Genomic DNA, 7,059 nt, shown 5'->3' on the forward strand with positions numbered 1-7,059 from the left:
CACAGACCTCACTTCTTGAACCGCATCTCCTTTCGTGCAGTTCACCTTTCTGCCCAGTCCCTGAAGGCAAAGAGAACCTGGTTTGATTTTTTTTTTTTTTCTGGTCAATTCTGATAGGCGGTTGATATCTTCTCAGCAGAGGTAACGCACAGATTGAAAAGAGCCCTCCCCGTCATTGCCTTCAGCTGCCGGAAAAAGTTTCTCTTTAAAGGAGAAAAATACTTCTCTGCCTTCATCTATTTTTCATTCCTCTTTGCAAATATCCAAGTATTATTGCCATTCTGACAGTCACAGCTATCCCTCAGTGTGGACAGTATGCAAATATCTTCTTTACACAAGTGCTTTTCCCCACCTTTTGCGGGGAAAGAGGGTACTTAGGGACCTCCCTGGTGCTCACTCATTCAAGGATGAACATTATAATTTCTGTATTCAGTTAGATTCAGAAAGCTCCTTGGTTAATATTTGCACAGCTGTGTGCAGCATGCACACGCAATGCTTGACTGTCTTATCTCGTTCTTACCTTATAAATAACTTGATGAATTTTGTACTGCATCTCAAGCTCGAGCTGCAGGAGAAAGGTCAGACATGAGGTGAAGGGGTGAAAGCGTGTGCTTGGCGTGGCCAGGGTGTCCGGTGGGGAGTCCTGGTTTTCTCCGCGACACCACGATTGGGTTTCTCTGCCCACCACAACATGCGACCAGAGCATAGAACCATGAGCGACTCCTAAATGCAGAGAGCAAACTGAGGGCTGCTGGAGGGGAGGGGGGTGGGGGGATGGGTTAAATGGGGGATGGGCATTAAGGGAGGACACTTGTCACGATGAGCACTGGGTGTCATAGGTAAGAGATGAATCCCTGGGTTCTACTCCTCAAGACCAAACTCCACTGTATGTTAACTAACTTGAATTTAAATAGAAAAAAGTGTTATGGGAACAAAGTTTCTCACTTCTTTCTGTGTTTATGGCTTAAGCACTCGGCACAGCTTAGGGAAAATTGGAAGAAGCAGACCGCAGATAGAGACTAAATAGAGCAAATATCTCCAGAGCAGGTGACTGACCAGCTCCCGTGCTTCCAGGTTAGCAAAAATGTGTTCTTAGGCAAAGGGAAGGAGTTCGCTCTGGAAGCCAGCATTGCTGGAAAAGCCTTGAGGCGCGGAGGGAATGTAGAAGCTGCCGTGTACTAATTGCGACGCGTTCACAAACTCGAATGCGTTATATTGCTGAATCACTTACGACGTGTTGTGTCATCGTCAGAAAGCCCTGTGAGGTCATAATCAATATCAAGAGTTTATAGACAACGTGGAAACTGCGTGTGGTCAATGCACTCGCAGTCACCCGCTGAGGACGCAGGTGCCCGAGTGAGGACTGGTCCCCAGGTTCTCAGGGTTGAAGGTAGCCGCTCTTTTTCCTCCCCGGTGGCTCTGAGAGATGGCGCTGGGCAACTTTGCTTGGAGCAACTTTTCTGTGGCCCCAGGTTTCTTCCTTATTATTCCAATGCACTTTGCTCTCCCTTCATGAGCCTTCTCTGATTAAGGACACCTAAATCATAAGATCAGAATCTGTCAAGCAGCTATAGATTGATTTTCTTGCTACCAGAGCAGAAAAATACATTTTCCATTTCTCTTATAGATTTTGCAGCAGAGCTGTGCAGGTGATAAATTATTGGCACATTCAGACCATCAGTGATGATTTGGGGATGCACGGACGCTGGGTGTGTTGTGTGTGATCTTCCAAAAAATGCAAATTAAAAGCCTATTTGCTTTATCGTTTACCTCTGGCGTTTTATCATCCACTGTCATTACAACTCCCTGACAGAGAGACCACAGGAACAGTAAGAAATGAAAATGTAAGATTTGGAAAGTTTTGGAAGCCTTATTCAACGTGCACTCTGTGTAGAGAACACGGACAGGACATACATATATTTGGAGCATTATCTTCCAAAGGTTAGCAGGATATAATGGGATTGAATGATTGGAGAGGTCCTATTGCCCATGGCCAGTCTGTAGTTCAGAAATTTCCACTGGTTTTCAGGAGAAAGACAAAGTCATACTTGGCTCTTTATGAGGCAATATTTTCAAGAAGGTGTTCAGTGGAAGGAACATCAGAGACAGTGGAAGAAACTGATTTTTTCTTCTGCTGACGTTCCTACCACAGTGTTTAATTTGGAACATTTCTGGAACATTTGTGTCCTATTCTTTCCAGGCCACGTGTTCTTCTCCTGTGGGAACATCTAAATGGCATTCCAACCAGAAACAAAGATGGTTCCATGAGCCTGGTCTGGGGGGAAAAAAAAACATATGCTAGATGATTCTAATGGCTTGTCTTAGTAACTCTGACAGTTTACCATACATTAGAAATGGGATGGGTTGTCTCCATGTGCCAGTGCTGGAGACAAAAAAACTGACCAGTTCTTGGCAGGGGGCAACATTTATTTACTCCTCAGCTAGACCGCCACTCTCTTTCCAAGCACAGGGGTTGATGGCATAATCTCTAGGGAAAGACAAACCCTGGGATCAAATCTTGGATACGTCAGTTGTGCATGCTGTGGACAGAAACCTCATGTGAGCCTCTGTTTGTTCACTCAGTAAACGGAGGGGGGTAATAACACCGATCTAATCAGGGTGGTGGAAGAATCGAATGAGCCTAATGCTTGTACAGCCCAGAATCTGGCTCATCATAAGTGAGAACTACTTACAAACAACAGAGCCTCTGGCACCAGAGCCTAGGGAAGTAGCCTCAGCAAGAGATTGAGTGAAAACATCGTTTAAAGAAGGATTTTGCAGGGCGAATGTGGGGAGAAAACAAAACCTCCCTTTGCGAGGCAGTAACAGTAGACTAATAAGAGATGAGAAAAGCTTTATGCCCTTAGATAAAAACTGACTCGTAACCAATGGGCTCTATCTATCCTGTATGGCTGCAGAGGGATGAGGTCAAGACCACAGGCTTTCTGGCTAGACAGACAAGGATACAAGGTCCAGATCCTTTATTTAATAACCAAAAGGCTGTGCTTTTTCAAGTTTAGGGAAAATAATTGTAACTCTTTTATGGGATTCCTGTGATGATTCCTTAAGATAATAAATAAAAGGTGCTTAGCACAATTACCCTGTATGTAATTGGTCCTTACAAGTGGTCAACACCATGCTTGCAGGAGCTACCATGGTTCCCCAAAACTACAGTCTCACAAACCATAGATTTATCTCCCCTCCATCTACCCACCTATCCATCCATCCACCCACCTATCCATCCATCCATCCATCCATCCACCCATCCATCCACCTATCCATCCATCCATCCATCCATCCATCCACCCATCCATCCACCCATCCATCCATCTTATTGTCATTCCATCCTCCATCTTTCTGTCCTCCATCCTTCCATTTATGTCTCCTTAGACACCTTGACTGGCCTTGAACAAGGGATTCACACTTAGATTCTGGAGCCACAGATGTCTTCAAGGTGACTCAAGGGACCCTGAAGAGAGTAAGTGCTTGGAGATGGCAAGGAGAGAGCACCAGTTCCGACAGGTCATCTTTAATCAGAGAAGCTTCCGATTTGAAAGAAGAGAGAAATGGTTTGAGAATCCAGATAACTAGGTTAATCCCAAGCATTCTTGGTATGTTCACAGACGGATGCAGGAATGGCACAGTGAGCACGGTGTGTGCTGATTGGCTGTGCTCCTCACCGGAACTGCTGTGAATATCTTAATAACTTGTCTGGGACCGAGTCTCTTCCTTAGGAGGCTGAAGTAGATTCTTCTAGGTCTAACAAAATTCTAAGGCAAAGTTTCCTCTTTACTGTTGGCGTTATGGATTAATTCGGAGCTACAACATAAAAATTAGCAACATGAAGCAAAATGGTAATTTGCTCCTTTGAGTGGACTGATTAGCTCAATGACAAATCTGTTCGCTGGGTTGTGTGTAGCTGTCGTTTGCTCAGTGTGGTAAACTCGTTGTGTTTACTCATTAGGGTCACGTGCCTTGGGGATGATAGACAATTTCAAAAGTGTAAGATATGCATTAAGGGTTACTTGTGTGTTATTTTTTACAGAGCTTTTAGGTTTTTGGTTTTTTTGGTAATATTTTATTTTTAGAGCAGTTTTATTGTACTTATTTTATTTTTGAGAGCAAAACTGAGGGGAAGGTCCAGAGATTTCCCATATACTCCTTGACCCCACACATGCACAGCCTCCCCCACCGTGAACATCCCCCATGGGAGGGGCACATTTGTTATGATTGTGGAACCTGCACTGACACATTGTGATCACCCAGAGTCCAGAGTTTGTCTTAGAGCTCAATCTTTGTGTTGTGCATTCTAGGAGTTTGGGCAAAAGCATAATGACATGTATCCATCATTACAATATCATACAGAGTATTTTCACTGCCCTAAAAAGCCTCTCTGACTATTCACTTCTCCCTACGCTACCCCTTGCAGCAACCACTGAGCTTTCTAATGTCCATAATTTTTCCATTTTCCAGAATGTTGTAGAGTTGAAGTCATATAATATGTAGCCTTTTCACATTGGCTTCTTTTACTTAGTAACATGCACTTAAGATTCTTTCATATCTTTTGATGGCTTGATAGCTTATTTTTTCTCTCTCTCTTTTTTTAGCACTAAGTGACATTCCACTGTTTGGATGTTCCAGTTTATTTACCCACTCAGCTACTGAAGAACATTTTAGTTGCTACCAAGTTTTGGCAGTTATGAATAAAGTTTCTATAAATATTCATGTGCAGGTTTTTTGTAGACATAAGTTTTCCACTCCTTTGAGCAAATACCAGGGAGTTTGATTGCTGGATTCTATGATAAGAGTATTATTAGTTTTGTAGGAGACCACCAAACTGGCTTCCAGTGTGGTGGACCATCTTGAATTCCACCAGCAACGACTGAGAGTTTCTGTTGCTCCCTATCCTCGCCAGTATTGGGTGTTGTGAGTGTTCTGGATTTCAGCCATTCTAATAGGTGTGGAGTCATATCTCATTGCGGTCTTAATTTACATTTCCCTCCTGACAAATGATGTTGAACATCTTTCCACATCTGTATTTGCCATCTGTATACCTTCTTTGGTGAGATTTCTGTTATGGGTCTTGGCCCATTTTAAAAATGCTCTTATTCATTTTCTTGTTGTTTAGTTGTAAGAGTTCTTTGTATATGTTGGATAACGGTCTTTTGTAATGTGTCTTTGGCAAATATTTTCTACGAGTTTGTGGACTATCTTCTATTTTTCTTGATATTGTCTTTCACAGAGCAGAATTTTTAAATGTTACTAAGGTCCAGCTTATCAACGATTTCTTTCGTGGATAATATCTTTGATGTTTTAGATAAAGAACGATTGCCCTTCCCAAGGCTCTTTCGGCTTCTGTTATGTTAACTTCTGGGCATTTTTGAGTTTCGTGTTTTACACTTAGGTCTGTGACCCATTTTGAGTTATTTCTTGTGAAGGGTGTAGGATCCGTGTCTAGATTTATTTGTTTGCATGTGGATGTCCCATTGTTCCAGGACCATCTGCGGAAAAGACCATCTTTGCTCCATTGTGTTGTCTTTTCAAAGTTGTGTTGTCTTTTTCAAAGACCAGTTGGCTGTATTTCCTGGGGTGGGAAGGCATCTACTTTTGGGTGGTCTATTCTATGCCACTGATCTATTTCCCTATTCTTTCACCAATATCACACTGTGTTGATTACTGTAATTTTACAGTAAGTCTTGAAGTCAGGCAATGCCAGTCTTCCCACTTCGCTTTTCTTTGTCAATATTGTGCTGGCTATCCCGGGTCTTTTGCCTGCATGTAAACTTTAGAATCAGTTTGTCAATATCTGTAAAATAACTTGCTGGGATTTTCACTGGATCAGAGCTTTCAAGGTTGTTTTTTTTTTAACATGTTAAAATTTTAGTTATTTTTATCGTATCCTTTATTATTATTCCTTTTGCTTTATTTTATACTTTTATTTTATTTGTTTTATTTTTTATGAAAATTTTCAAATGTTTTTTTTATTGTTGAGAGAGAGAGAGAGAGAGAGAGAGAGAGACAGAGCGTGAGTGGGGGAGGGGCAGAGAGAGAGGGAGCCACAGAATGTGAAGCAGCCTCCAGGCTCTGAGCTGTCAGCACAGAGGCTGATGCAGGGCTCGAACTCAGGAACCGTGAGGTCATGATCTGAGCTGAAGTCAGATACTTAAACAACTGAGCCACCCAGGCACCCGTATTTTGTAGTTTTAAACATACTTCTTATTTTACAAATTATCCTTGGCTCTCAAAATGACCTTTTTGCACAGACACGTCCCTCTGAAGAGAAAACAGGATTCAGGGACTTGTGTTTCTATGGCCAACATATAGCAGAGCCTCAATTGGGGCCTGGATTATTAGAAGGGCTGAGTATTATCCATATGCAAAGAAACAGAGACTGATGGGACAGAAGAGGAAGGACAGGCAGGGCATCTACTACAAGTCAAGGAAGACAGAGCTTAACTGTCTCTGCAGATACGTTGACTTCAAGATATCCCTGGGAGTCTGTATGTCTCAGAGCACTAACCCCCTGGGATGGTTAACTTTACATGTCACTTTGATTGGATCACGGGCTGCCTAGACATTGGAGAAACGTGATTCAGGGTATATCTGCAAGGATGTTCCTGGATGAGGTTAATGTCTGAATCAATAGACTGAGTAAAGCAAATGCCTGCTCCAGTGTGGTGGGCCTCATCTAATCAGCTGAGGGCCCGAAGAGAAAAAAAGGTAGAGTCTCTGCCTGACTGGGTTTGATCTGGGGCATCCTGCCTTTGTCTCACATTTGGACTGGAGCTATACCATCACCCCTGTTGGGTCTCCGGCTTGCTACCTGTCGAGGTGGGACTTCTCAGCCTCCACAATCCACTTCGCAGGATCATTCATTCATATGAATGAATTACTCATTTGATTTTACTGGACAAACCAGAACAGTACATCTACTCTGGTACTTTCAACTATAACTCCTATTTATATTCCAAACACTCACTGTTGGACCTTCGAAGGTACCTCGTGACAATAATGATTAAAATTTGCATGCTGTTTTTCTTTCCACTGTAGTTTTGAAAG

Source organism: Felis catus, chromosome A2 (assembly GCF_018350175.1).
Source record: "Felis catus isolate Fca126 chromosome A2, F.catus_Fca126_mat1.0, whole genome shotgun sequence".
Taxonomy (NCBI): Eukaryota; Metazoa; Chordata; class Mammalia; order Carnivora; family Felidae; genus Felis; species Felis catus.